Source organism: Macaca mulatta, chromosome 7, assembly GCF_049350105.2.
Source record: "Macaca mulatta isolate MMU2019108-1 chromosome 7, T2T-MMU8v2.0, whole genome shotgun sequence".
Taxonomy (NCBI): Eukaryota; Metazoa; Chordata; class Mammalia; order Primates; family Cercopithecidae; genus Macaca; species Macaca mulatta.
In genome coordinates this window covers 41,701,594-41,715,040 of record NC_133412.1, presented here as the reverse complement: position 1 = coordinate 41,715,040, position 13,447 = coordinate 41,701,594, and the positions used below count along the sequence as shown (strand labels likewise).

General features: G+C 41.3%; 1 protein-coding gene and 1 pseudogene across 9 annotated transcripts in view; one reads left to right on the top strand and one right to left on the bottom strand.

Annotated features, from left to right (window-relative positions):
- CSNK1G1 (casein kinase 1 gamma 1) overlaps positions 1 to 13,447 on the top strand; it is a 224,109-nt gene that overhangs the window by 27,727 nt on the left and 182,935 nt on the right. The window lies entirely within an intron of this gene.
- LOC114679791 (U6 spliceosomal RNA) lies at positions 567 to 665 on the bottom strand (annotated as a pseudogene).

Below are 13,447 nucleotides of genomic sequence, written 5' to 3'. Positions count from 1 at the left end.
CATGTTGGTTTGCTGCACCCATCAATTTGTCAGTTACATTAGATATTTCTCCTAATGCTATCCCTCCCCCGACAGGCCCTGGTGTATGATGTTCCCCACCCTGTGTCCAACTGATCTCATTGTTCAGTTCCCACCTATGAGTGAGAACATGTCTCGACTGAGGAGGATTGGTGTTAATTATTCTTTAAATGTTTAGTAAGGCCGAGTGTGGTGGCTCACTTCTGTAATCCCAACACATAGGCAGAGGCAGGAGGATCATTTGGGGCCATGAGTTTTGAGGCTAGCCAGTGCAACATAGAGAGACCTTATCTCTACTAAGAAAATTAAATATAAAAATAGTTAGCTGGGCCTGGCAGCAGCATCTGTAGTTCCAACTACTTGGGAGGCTGAGGTGGGAGGATTGCTTGAGCCAGGGGTTCAAGGTTGCGGTGATCTGTAATGGTGCCACTGAACCCTAGCCTGGGTTACAGAGTGAAACCTTGTCTTAAAATGAAAAGAAAAATGTTTGGTAGAACCTGTAAAGCCTTGTGCTCTTGGGCTTTTCTATTTTTTTTCTTTTAATTAAAAAAAATGTGGAACGCTTCACAGGTTTATGTGTCATCCTTGCACAGAGGCCATGCTAATCTCTGTTGCAGTTTTAATATATATGTTGCCGAAGTGAGCTTGGGCTTTTCTTTTTGAGGAGGTTTTTGACTATTTATTCAGTCTAAGATTTGTTTAGATTTTCTGTCTTCTTGAATCAGTTTTGCTACTTTGTGTATTTCTAGGACTCTGTCTATATCACCTAGATTATCTAATCTGTTGGTGTACAAATTATTAATAGTATTCTGATTCTTTTCATTTTTAAGGTATGCAGGATTGTCTCTACTTTCTGAAGTTAGTAATTTGAGTGCTTTTTTAAAATCTTGGTCAGTCTAGCTAAATGTTTATCAATTTTGTTGATCTTTTCAAAAAAAACAGCCACTGCACGCCAGCCTGGGTGACAGAGTGAGACTCTGTCTCAGAAAAAAGGAAAGAAGGAAAGAAAAGTCTGTCCACATCTCTGCCACCCATGTGGACAATCTGTGGTTGCTTGTCATCACCATCATTCCTGACTCTGAATTTATATGCTACCAATAAGCATTCATTTTTGCCCAGGTAGTCCTGTAGCATTTCCCTAATGTTTTCATCTGTAGTTTCATAGTTTTGGGTCTTACACTTATATTTAAGCCTTTAATCCATTTTGAGTTGACTTTTGCCTGTGGCGAAAAACAGGAATATGGTTTCATTCTTCTGCATATGGATATCCAGTTTTCCCAGCACCATTTATTTTATATTGATTGATTGATTTGTTTTTTGAGATGGGGTCTCACTCTGTTGTCCAAGCTGGAGTGAGTGGCGTGATCATAGCTCGCGGCAGCCTTGACCTCCTAGGCTCAAGTGATCCTCCAGCCTTAGATAAAGTGCTGGGATTACAGATGTAAGCCACCATGCCTGGTCTGTGTTTATTTATTTATTGAGATGGAGTCTTGCTCTGTCACCATGCTGGAGTGCAGTGGTGTGATCTTGGCTCACTGCAGCCTCTGCCTCCCAGATTCAAGCAATTCTCCTGCCTCAGCCTCCCAAGTAGCTGGAACTACAAGTGCGTGCCACCACACCCAGCTAATTTTTGTATTTTTAGTAGAGACGGCATTTTACCATGTTAGCCAGGATGGTCTTGATCTCCTGACCTCGTGATCCGTCCGCCTCAGCCTCCCAAGGTACTGGGATTACAGGCGTGGGCTACCACACCTGTCTGTTTTTGTTACATTTACCCTTTTGAAGTCTGAGAGTTTTTCCCAATTTTTTATCTAGGGTTTTTCTAGTTTCATGTCTTAAATTTAGGTCTTTAAACCATCTTGAGTTATGTTTTGTATCTGGTGAGAGGTATGAGTCCAGTTTATTTTTACGCGTTTAGCTACCTGATTTTCCCAGTACTATTTATTGAATAGGGTGTTCTTTTCCCAGTGTGTATTTTTGTTGACTTTGTTGAAGATCAGTTGGATCTAGGTAGGTGGCTTTATTTCTAGATTCTCTATTCCATTTCTTTGAACTACATGCTTATTTTTATGCCAGTACCACGCTGTTTTGGTTACTATTGCCTTGAAGTATAATTTGAAGTCAGGTAGTGTGATGTGTCCCAGCTTTGTTCTTTTTGCTTAGGATTGCTTTAGTTATTTGGGCTCTGTTTTAGTTTCATATGAATTTTAGGATATTTTTTCTAATTCTGTAAAAAATGATGGTAATTTGATAGGGATTGTGTTGAATCTGGTTAATTGCTTTGGGAAGTATGGTCATTTTAATGATATGATTCTTCCGGTCTGTGAGCATGGGATGTATTTCCATTTGTTTGTGTCATCTGTGATTTCTTTCATCAGTGTTTTATAGTTGTCCTTATAGACATCTTTCACGTCCTTGGTTAAATGTATTCCTATGTATTTTACTGTTTTTTTTAGCTATTATAAATGGGATTGCCTTCTCGATTTTTGTCCTCCACTAGATTGTTATTAGTGTATAGAAATGCTACTGATTTCTGCATGTTAAATTTGTATCCTGAAACTTTACCAAATTCATTTATCAATTATAAAAGTGTTTTTTCTGGAGTCTTTAGAGTTTTCTGGATATAAGATTATATCAGCGAACAGGGAGAGCTTAACTTCCTGTTTTCCAATTTCGATGCTTTTTTTTTTCTTGCCTGATTTCTTACTATGGTGAATAGAAGTGAAAATGGGCATCCTTGTCTTGTTTCAGTTCATAGAGGAATTGCTTTCAGCTTTTCCCCATTAAATATAATGTTGACTGTGGGTTTGTCATATATGGCCTTTATTATGTTGAGGTATTTTTTTTTTGTGCCAAGTTTGTTGACTTTTATCATGAAGTGATGCTTAATTTTATCAAATGATTTTCTGTATCCCTTGAGATGATCAGATAGGTTTTGTCTTTCATTCTGTTTATGTGATATATCACATTTTATTGATGCATCCTTCTAGCACCCTTTAAAAAAAAAAAAAAAAAAGATGGGTTGTCACTTTGTTGCCCAGGCTGAAATGCAGTGGCATGATCATAGCTCACTACAGCCTCTGAACGCCTAGGCTCAAGGGATCCTCTTTCTTCAAACTCCCAAGTAGCCAAGATTACAGGGAATAGTCATATTAACCATGCTAGCTAATTTTTTTGTTGTTGTTGTTTTGTTTTTTTTTTTTTTTGAGACGGAGTCTCGCTCTGTCGCCCAGGCTGGAGTGCAGTGGCCCGATCTCAGCTCACTGCAAGCTCCGCCTCCCGGGTTCCCGCCATTCTCCTGCCTCAGCCTCCCGAGTAGCTGGGACTACAGGCGCCCACCACCTCGCCCGGTTAGTTTTTTGTATTTTTTAGTAGAGACGGGGTTTCACCGTGTTAGCCAGGATGGTCTCGATCCCCTGACCTTGTGATCCGCCCGTCTCGGCCTCCCAAAGTGCTGGGATTACAGGCTTGAGCCACCGCGCCCGGCCCATGCTAGCTAATTTAAAAAACTTTTTATACAGATGAGGGTCTCACTGTGTTACTCAGGCTGTTCTCAAACTCTTTCGTTTTTTTTTTTTTTTTGAGACAGTCTCACTCTTACCGAGGATGGAGCGCGGTGGTGCAATCTTGGCTCACTACAACCTCCACCTCCTGGGTTCAAGCAATTCTCCTGCCTCAGCCTCCTGAGTACCTGGGACTATAGGCACGTGCCACCATGCCTGGCTAATTTTTGTATTTTCAGTAGAGACAGAGTTTCACTATGCTGGCCAGGCTGGTCTTGAATTCCTTACCTCATGATCCACTCACCTCGCTTCCCAAAGTGCTAGGATTACAGGCGTGAGCCACCATTCTGGCTCGAACTCTTGACCTCAAGCAGTCCTCCTTGGCCTTCCAAAGTGTTGATATTACAGGTGTGAGCCACTGCACCCGGACCTGGCCTTTTTTTTTTTTTTTTTTGAGATGGAGTTTCGCTCTGTCACCCAGGTTGGAGTATAGTGGTACAATCTCTGCTCACTGCAACTTCCACCCCCCAGGGAGAATTCAAGCCATTCTCGTGCCTCAGCCTCCCAAGTAGCTGAGATTACAGGCGTGTGCCACCAGGTACGGCTAATTTTTTAATTTTTTGTAGAGACGGAGTTTCGCCATGCTGATCAGGCTGGTCTCAAACTCCTGGCCTCAAGTGATCTGCCCGCCTCTGCCTCCCAAAGTGCTAGGATTACAGGCATGAGCCACTGCACCCAACCCCTGGCATCATTTGTTAAAAATACTATCCTTTCCGGAACGTATGTTCTTCTTGGTGCCTTTGTCAAAAATGACTTGGCTGTAAATACGTGGATTTATTTCTGGATTCTCTGTTTTGTTCCATTAGTCTATGTGTCTGTTTTTGTTTTATAAAATTTTTACATATGGCTGGGCACCGTGACTCATGCCTGTAATCCCAGCACTTTGGGAGGCCAAGGTGGGTGGATCATGAGGTCAAAAGATCAAGACCATCCTGGCCAACATGGTGAAACCCCGTCTCTACTAAAAATATAAAATATAAAAATATAAAAATTAGCTGCGCGTCGTGGCACATTCCTGTAGTCCTAGCTACTCAGGAGGCTGAGGCAGGAGAATCGCGTGAACCCGGGAGGCGGAGAGATTGCGCCACTGCACTCCAGCCTGGTGACAGAGTGAGACGCTGTCTCAAAAAAAAAAAAAATTTTTTTTATTAACATATTTATTTATTTTGAGACTGGCCAAGTTTTGTATTTTTGGTAGACAAAGGATTTTGCCATGTTGCCCATTCTGGTTTCGAACTCCTGGACTCAAGTGATCCACCCACTTGGGCTTCTCAAAGTGCTGGGAATTCAGGCATGAGCCACTGTGCCCAGCCTATGTGTCGGTTTTTATGCCAGTACCATGCTGTTTTGATTGCTATAGCTTTGTAGTATAATTTGAAATCAGGTAGTGATAATGCCTCCAGCTTTGATCTTTTTTCTTTTTTTGTTCCTTTTTTTTTTTTTTTTTGGTTCCTTTTTTTGAGACAGAGTTTTACTCTTGTTGCCCAGGCTGGAGTGCAATGGTGTGATCTTGGCTGACCGGAACCTGCACCTCCCGGGTTCAAGCGATTCTCCTGCCTCAGCCTCCCAAATAGCTGGGATTACAGACATGCACCACCACACCCAGCTAACTTTGCATTTTTAGTAGCGATGGGGTTTCTCCATCTTGGTCAGGCTGATCTTGAACTTCCGACCTCGGGTGATCCACCCACCTTGGCCTCCCAAAGTGTTGGGATCACAGGCGTGAGCCACCATGACCGACTTTTTGTTCTTTTTTCTTATAATTGCTTTAGCTATCAGGTCTATTGTAGTTCCGTATGAATTTTGGATTGTTTTTCTATTTCTGTGAAGAATGTCATTGGTATTTTGATATGGATTGCATTGAATCTGTAGATTGCTTTGAGTAGTATAGATATTTAACAATATTAAGTCTTCTAATCCAGGAAAATAATATCGTTCCATTTTTTGTGTCCTCTTCAGTTTCTTTTATCAGGGTTTTATAGTGTGTTTTTGTAGAGATCTTTCACTTCTTTGGTTAAATTTATTTCTAGGTATTTTATTTTTTGTTCTGTAGCTCTTTTAATTGAGATTGTTTTCTTGATTTCTTTTTCAGATCATTATGGTGTATAGAAATGCTACTTTTTTTTTTTTTCCTGTTGTTGTTGGGGAGACAGATTCTTGCCCTGTCACCCAGGCCGGAGTGCAGTGGCCTGATCTTGGCTCACTGCAACCTCTGCTTCCCAGGCTCAAGCAAACCTTGTGCCACAGCCTTCCCAGTAGCTGGGATTACAAGTGTGCGCCACCATAGCTGGCTAATTTTTGTATTTTTAGTAGAGACAGGGTTTCACCATGTTGCCCAGGCTGATCTCGAACTCCTGGCCTCAAGTGATTCAGCCACCTCAGCCTCCTGAACTATGGGGATTACAGGCGTGAGCCACTGTGTCCAGCCGCTACTGGTTTTGATATATTATTTTTATCGTGGTTTTAGTATGTTGACTTTACTCAATTTATTTATTAGGTTTATTTTTTGTTTTTATTTATTTATTTTTTTGAGACGAAGTCTCGTTCTGTTGCCCAGGCTGGAGTGCAGTGGCGTGATCTCGGCTCACTGCAACCTCCGCCTCCTGGGTTTACGCCATTCTCCTGCCTCAGCCTCCCGAGTAACTGGGACTACAGGCACCGGCTACCATGCCTGGCTAATTTTTTGTGTTTTTAGTAGAGACGGGATTTCACCATGTTAGCTAGGATGGTCTCAATCTCTTGACCTCATCTCCCAAGGTGATGGGATTACAGGCGTGAGCCACCGCACCCACCTTATTTATTAGTTATAATGGTTTTGTTTGTGTGGAGTCTTTAGGTTTTTCTAAATATAAGATCATGTTGTCTGCAAACAAGGATAATTTGGCTGCTTCTATTCCAGATTGGTTGTCCTTTATTTCTTTCTCTTATCTAATTCCTCTGGCTCAGAATTCTAGAGTGTTGAATAAAGGTGGCAAAACTGAGCATCTTTGTTGTTTTCTATATCTTGGATCTTTTATTTTTCCCTGTTTCATCTGATAATAGCTCTGAGTTTGTCTATATAGCCTTTATTGTGTTGAAGTATTTCATTTCTTTTCTTTTTTTTTGAGACAGGGTCTCGCTCTGTCACCCAGGCTGGAGTGCAGTGGCATGATCTCTGCTCACGGCAACCTCCACCTCCTAGGTTGAAGCGGTTCTCCTGCCTTCGCCTCCCAAGTAGCTGGGATTACAGGCATGCACCACCATTCTCAGCTAATTCTTGTGTTTTTGGTAGAGATGGGGTTTCACCATGTTGGCCAGGCTGATCTTGAACTCCTGACCTCAAATGATCTGCCCTCCTTGTCTTCCCAAAGTGCCAGCATTACAGGCATGAGCCACTGTGCCCGGCCGAAGTATTTCGTTTCTATACCGAATTTGTTGAGAGTTTTTATCGTGAAGAAATGTTCTGAATTTTATTGAACACATTTTCAGCATCTGTTAAAATGATTATATGGTTTCTGTCCTTTATTCTGCTCATGTGATGTATCACATTTATTGATTTGCATATGTTGAATCCTCCTTGAATTTTTAATTTAGTTAATTAATTTATTTATTTTGAGACGGAGTCTCATTCTGTTGCCAGGCTGGAGTACAATGGCATGATCTCGGCTCACTACAACCTCCACCTCCTGGGTTCAAGTGATTCCCCTGCTTCAGCCTCCTGAGTAGCTGGGACTATAAGCGTGCACCACCACAGCTGGCTAATTTTTTTTTTTTTTTAGTAGTTTAGTAGAGATGGGTTTTCACCATGTTGGCTGGGATGGTCTCGATCTCCTGACTTTGTGATCCACCTGCCTCAGCCTCCCAAAGTCCTGGGATTACAGGCGTGAGCCACCCTACCTGGCCTATTTATTTATTTTTTGAAATAGGTTCTCACTCTGTTTCTCAGGCTGGAGTACAGTGGCATGATCTTGGCTCGCTATTGCCTCGACATCCAGGGCTCAAGCAGTCCTTCTACTTCAGCCTCTTGAGTAGCTGGCCAGGAGAGAGAGAGATATATATATATATATATATTTTTTTTTTGTAGACGTGGGATTTCATCATGTTGCTGAGGCTGGTCTCGAACTCCTGAGCTCAAGCAATCCATCCGCCTCAGCCTCCCAAAGTGTTGGGATTACAAGCATGAGCCACCATGCCCAGCTTATGATGATCTTTTTAATGTGTTGTTGAATTAAGTTTTCTGGTATCTTATTTTTTATTTATTTTTAGAGACAGGATCTCACTGTGTTGTGCAGGTTGGAGTGCAGTGGTGCCATAGCTGACTGCATTTTCGAAGTCCTATGCTCAGGCTATCCTCCCATGTAAGCCTCCTGAGTAGCTATGACTACAGGCACATGCTACCATGCTCAGTTAATTTTTTAAGTTTTTTGTGGATATGGGGTTGTGATGTGTTGCCCAGGCTGGTCTCAAACTTCTGGCCTCAAGAAGCCCTCCCACCTTGGCTTCTCAAATTGATAGGATTATAGGTTGAGCCACTGCTCCTGGCCTGCATCTTTTCAAAGCATTCAGCCTAATTTTTACAGTATTTTTCAAGAACTACAGCATACAGATAAAGAGTTCCATGTAGTCTTAAGATCAAAAGTGAACACTGTGTACCCGTCTTTCAGAGAAGTGGAACATGACCAGTGTCTGAGAAGGCTCTATGTCTGCCTACCTTTTTTCTGGCCTACTAACAGGCTCTACTCTACTTTATTTTGTGATAGCTAGATATGCATACAAGTAGGAAAATTTCACCCAGAAAAATCTGGTTCGTTAGAAGATCAGTCAACAGAAACAGCTGTAAAAATGTTGAGATTAGGCCTGGTGCGGTAGTTCATGCCAGTAATCTCTGCACTTTGGGATGCCGAGGCAGGCGGATCACTTGAACTCATGAGTCTGAGACCAGCCTGGGCAACATGGTGAAACCCTGTCTCTAGAAAAAATACAAAAATTAGCCAGGCGTGGTAATGTGCACCTGTACTCCCAGCTACTCAGGAGGCTGAGGTGGGAGGATGGCTTGAGCCTGGGAGGTGGAGATGGCAGTGAGCCGAGATTGTACCACTGCATTCCAGCCTGGGTGATAGAGTCAGACATCTCAAAAAAAAAAAAAAAAAAAAAGTTGAGATGATGGAATTAGTACACAAGGAGATGAAAACAAGAAAAGTAAGTTTAAGAATTTTTTTTTTTTGAGACGGAGTCTCTGTTGCAGAGGTTGGATGCAGTGGCGCAATCTCGGCTCATTGCAACCTCTGCCTTCTGGGTTCAAGTAATTCTCTTGCCTCAGTCTCTCGGATAGCTGAGATTACAGGTGTGTGTCACCATGCCCAGCTAATTTTTGTGTTTTTTGTGGAGACGGAGTTTCACCATATTAGCCAGGCTGGTCTCAAACTCCTGACCTCAAGTGATCTGCCTGCTTTGGCCTCCCAGTGTGCTGGGATTACAGGCGTGAGCCACCGCACCAAGCAGTAAGTTTAAGAATTTAAAGCAAATATGAAAATACTGGAGAGAGAAATGGAAGATATAAGAACCAACTAAAACTTGTAGTGCTGAAGAATACCTGAATTGTTGCTTTTAATTAAGCAATTTTCAATTTTTGCTTTTTTGTTTGAGACGGACTCTTGCTCTGTTGCCCAGGCTGGAGTCCAGTGGCATGTTCTCAGCTCACTGCAACCTCTGCCTCCAGGGTTCAAGTGATTCTCCTGCCTCAGCCTCCTGAGTAGCTGGGACTACAAGCGCATGCCACCACGCTCGGCTTAATTTTGTATTTTTAGTAGAGATGGGGTTTCACCGTGCTGGCCAGGCAGGTCTCAAACTCCTGACCTTGTGATCTGCCAGCCTCCCCCTCCCAAAGTGCTGGGATTATAGGTGTGAATCACCACGCCCAGCCGCAGATTTCAACTTTTAGTTGACAGTGTATTTTGGTAATTGGCCATATTTCCAGAAATGAAAGCATAGATGCATTTTTTTCCTCTAATTGTGTGGGGTTTTTTTGTTTTGTTTTGTTTTGTTTTTTGGTATAGTAAATCCCAAAGAGCCTTGCTCTTTTCCAGTTTCATTATTTTATTTTTCATGTTAGTAACTTTCACCCAATGTGCTAGTTTTTGAAAGTTGGAGATACAATTTCAATTTAGCTTTAAGTTGTCAAATGAAGAATGTCAGTAATATTGCTTTGGTCAGATAATAAAAGATAAAAATTCTATGATTCAAAAACAGGTAACCAAGGTGTGTAATGAGTGAATGAAATAAGGACTAATATCATTAAAGTAGGAGCTGAGTATTTACTATAGGAATGTTGGAGAATGATTAAACATAAATTGTGTTTCCTTGGCCTCCCAATGTGCTGGCATTACAGCACATTACAGCACATTGAGAGAGTCTGTCTCAAACAAACAAAAATTGAAAATTGCTTAATTAAAAACATTTTAATTCATCATGATGAACATCCACTTTTTAACTATATTTTTATATAATTAATCATTATCTTTTGATCTTGAAGTATATACCTAATCATTTCATAGGCAAGACTGTGCTACATCCTTAAAATTTACCATCCTGTTGTTAGGACAGTACTGAACCTCTTTATGCACTCAGCTGTGATTAAATTAAGGTTACATCCTTGGTATAAACATACCAACTCCCAGTTACTAAACATATTGAAAGCTTTTTAAGTTGCCACACTTATCAGTACTGAGTTCAGGACCATTGGGATTTATCTATGCATGGACCAGGTTAGGATGATGAATTTTTTTTAATTAAGATTTTTAAGTTTTAATTCATTTTTTTCAAACATTATAGCTTATATTTGAATATTCATACCAGTTTCTGGTTGAGAAAGTTAAGAGATACTGACTTGGGTTACTGTCTTATCTATGTTTAGCATTCAGAATTTTTTTAGGCTTTTGTTTAGTTTTTACATTCAGTTCCTCTATTTGGGGCATTTTTTTCTGTTCACCTTTCGGTTTCTTGTGTTGGTTTTCTTTTGATACCAAGATATATTAAGATGTTTAGTTGTTTATTCAGAATCATCAAGTACTTCTTATTTGAAAGGAGCTAAACATTGACTCCACTTAATCATTAAGAGTAAAATTATTTTGATTCTCCAGGATGACCAATTACTAAGGAGAATTTAATTTTGTCTTTGACAAGAGTGACAAGAGGAGAGTTTAAACCTTTGTTTGACTTGAGAATAGTCTCTGGCATGCTCAGTTAAGAAGTAACATGTTATGTACAGAAGTTTTGGTTTTAAAATAATAAAGCACTTCTCCTAGAAGCATGCTACTATGAAACTTAATTTTTCTTTTCTTTTTTTTTTTTTGAGACAGAGTCTCGCTTTGTCGCCCAGGCTGGAGTGCAGTGGCGTGATCTCAGCTCACTACAAGCTCCGCCTCCCGGGTTCATGCCATTCTCCTGCCTCAGCCTCCCCAGTGGCTGGGACTACACTGTGCCCGCCTAATTTTGTTCCTGTATTTTTAGTAGAGACGGGGTTTCACGGTGTTAGCCAGGATGGTCTCGATCTCCTGATCTTGTGATCCGCCCGCCTTGACCTCCCAAAGTGCTGAGATTATAGGTGTGAGCCACAGCTCCTGGCCGAAACTTAATTTTTCAAGGAGTGTAGCATGTATAACCATAGCATACGTGATTGTTTTATAATATTCTGAATCTAGTGTGATTTAATTGCAATATCCTAATAAGGCATAAAAGATAAAGTAGTATTAACTTTGGCATAATGCATACTTCAGACCAGTAACTACTTGGTGTTTTGGTGGCAGTTTTTGTTAAACTTTGGGCTGATGTTTCCCTGCCAATGTCATTTTTAATTTAAACATTATTAGTGGGCCGGGCGCGGTGGCTCAAGCCTGTAATCCCAGCACTTTGGGAGGCCGAGATGGGCGGATCACGAGGTCAGGAGATCGAGACCATCCTGGCGAACACGGTGAAACCCCGTCTCTACTAAAAAATACAAAAAAACTAGCCGGGCGAGGTGGCGGGCGCCTGTAGTCCCAGCTACTCGGGAGGCCGAGGCAGGAGAATGGCGTAAACCCGGGAGGCAGAGCTTGCAGTGAGCTGAGATCCGGCCACTGCACTCCAGCCTGGGCGACAGAGCAAGACTCCGTCTCAAAAAAAAAAAAAAAAAAAACATTATTAGTAAGAGTTTTCACCATTGAGAGCTGCTTACAGAGGTAAAACATTCCTTATAAAAAGTTCAAATGTTTTATACATTTGTAACGAAGTATAAATGCTTGCAGTTTTACCTCCATTGAGAAATTCACCAGTTTGGTGTGTATTCCTTTAAATTCTGTTTCATTATATTTATTATTTTCTTGTTTAAAAAATCTTTTTCTTGGTTGGGCGCCATGGCTCACGCCTGTAATCCCAGGACTTCGGGAGGCCAAGGCAGGCGGATTATGAGGTCAGGAGTTGCCTGGCCAGGGTGGTGAAACCCCGTCTCTACTAAAAATACAAAAAATTAGCCAAGCATGGTGGTGCATGCTTGTAGTCCCAGCTACGCAGGAGGCTGAGGTAGGAGAATCTCTTGAACCCAGCAGGTGGAGGTTGCAGTGAGCCCAGATCTCACCACTGCACTCCAGCCTGGGTGACAAAGTGAGACTCCATCTCAAAAAAAAACAAAAAAACTTTTTCTTAGCAATGCCTCAGTTGTTTTGAGGATACAGACAAGACATTTGGTTTGATTTTTTAAAAAATAGTTTATGTAATTATTTAATATGCGATCGTTGTAAAAATTTGGACAAAATATAAAAGTGATAAAAAACAAAGAAAACCATGTGAAATGCCTCCAAAGAGTAATTATTATTAGCAGTGAAATTTTCTTTCCAGTTTGTCTTATGATTATATGTATAAATATTTTCAATGAAATTTGGATTATAGAGTTTTCCATTACATCGAATAGTTATTTAATGATGTATTACACATAAATTATTTAGCTACAACTCAATTGTTGATTTTTAGGTTATTTTCAGATTTTTGCTCTTATAAGTTCCTGATACAAGCGTCATATTTTATGTTAATTTTTGATTATTTCCTTGGGAAACTCATTTCCTTAGACTTACTAGGTGAACATTATTATTTATTCCTTAGTGTTCAGTCAATGAGCATTTTGCCAGATAGTCTTCCAAAGAGGTATGGTCCCCTCAGCAAGGCATGAGAGTGAGTGTATTTCTCTGGATTCTGGCAACTTTCAGTGTCATGATTTTCTGTCACATTTGCAAATTTTATTTTGTTTTGTTTTCTTTTCTTTTCTCCCTCCCTGTCACATTTGCCAATTTTATAGATGAAAAACATTATCTTCTCTCTGTGTCACATCTTTTTTTTTTTTTTTTGGAGACGGAGTCTCTCTCGTGCCCCAGGCTGGAGTGCGATGGTGTGATCTCGGCTCACTGTAAACTCTGCCTCCTGGGTTCAAGCGAATCTCCTGCCTTGGCCCCCCCGAGTAGCTGGGATTATGGGCACCTGCAACCAGGCCTGGCTAATTTTTGTATTTTTAGTTGAGACAGGGTTTCACCATGTTGGCCAGACTGGTCTCGAACTCCTGAGCTCAGGTGATCCACCCGCCTTGGCCTCCCAAAGTACTGGGATTACAGGCGTGAGCCACTGCGCCCGGCCTTTTTGTGTTCCATCTTTGGTGTGTACTTCATATATTTTATTTTATTTTGTTTGATTGTTTGAGACAGAGTCTTGCTCTGTTGCCCAGGCTGGAGTGCAGTGGTCTGTTCTCAGCTCACTGCAACCTCTGCCTCCTGGGTTCAAGTGATTCTTGAGCCTCAGTCTCCCCAGTAGCTGGGACTACAGGCACCCACCACCAAGCTCAGCTAATTTTTTGTCTTTTTGGTAGA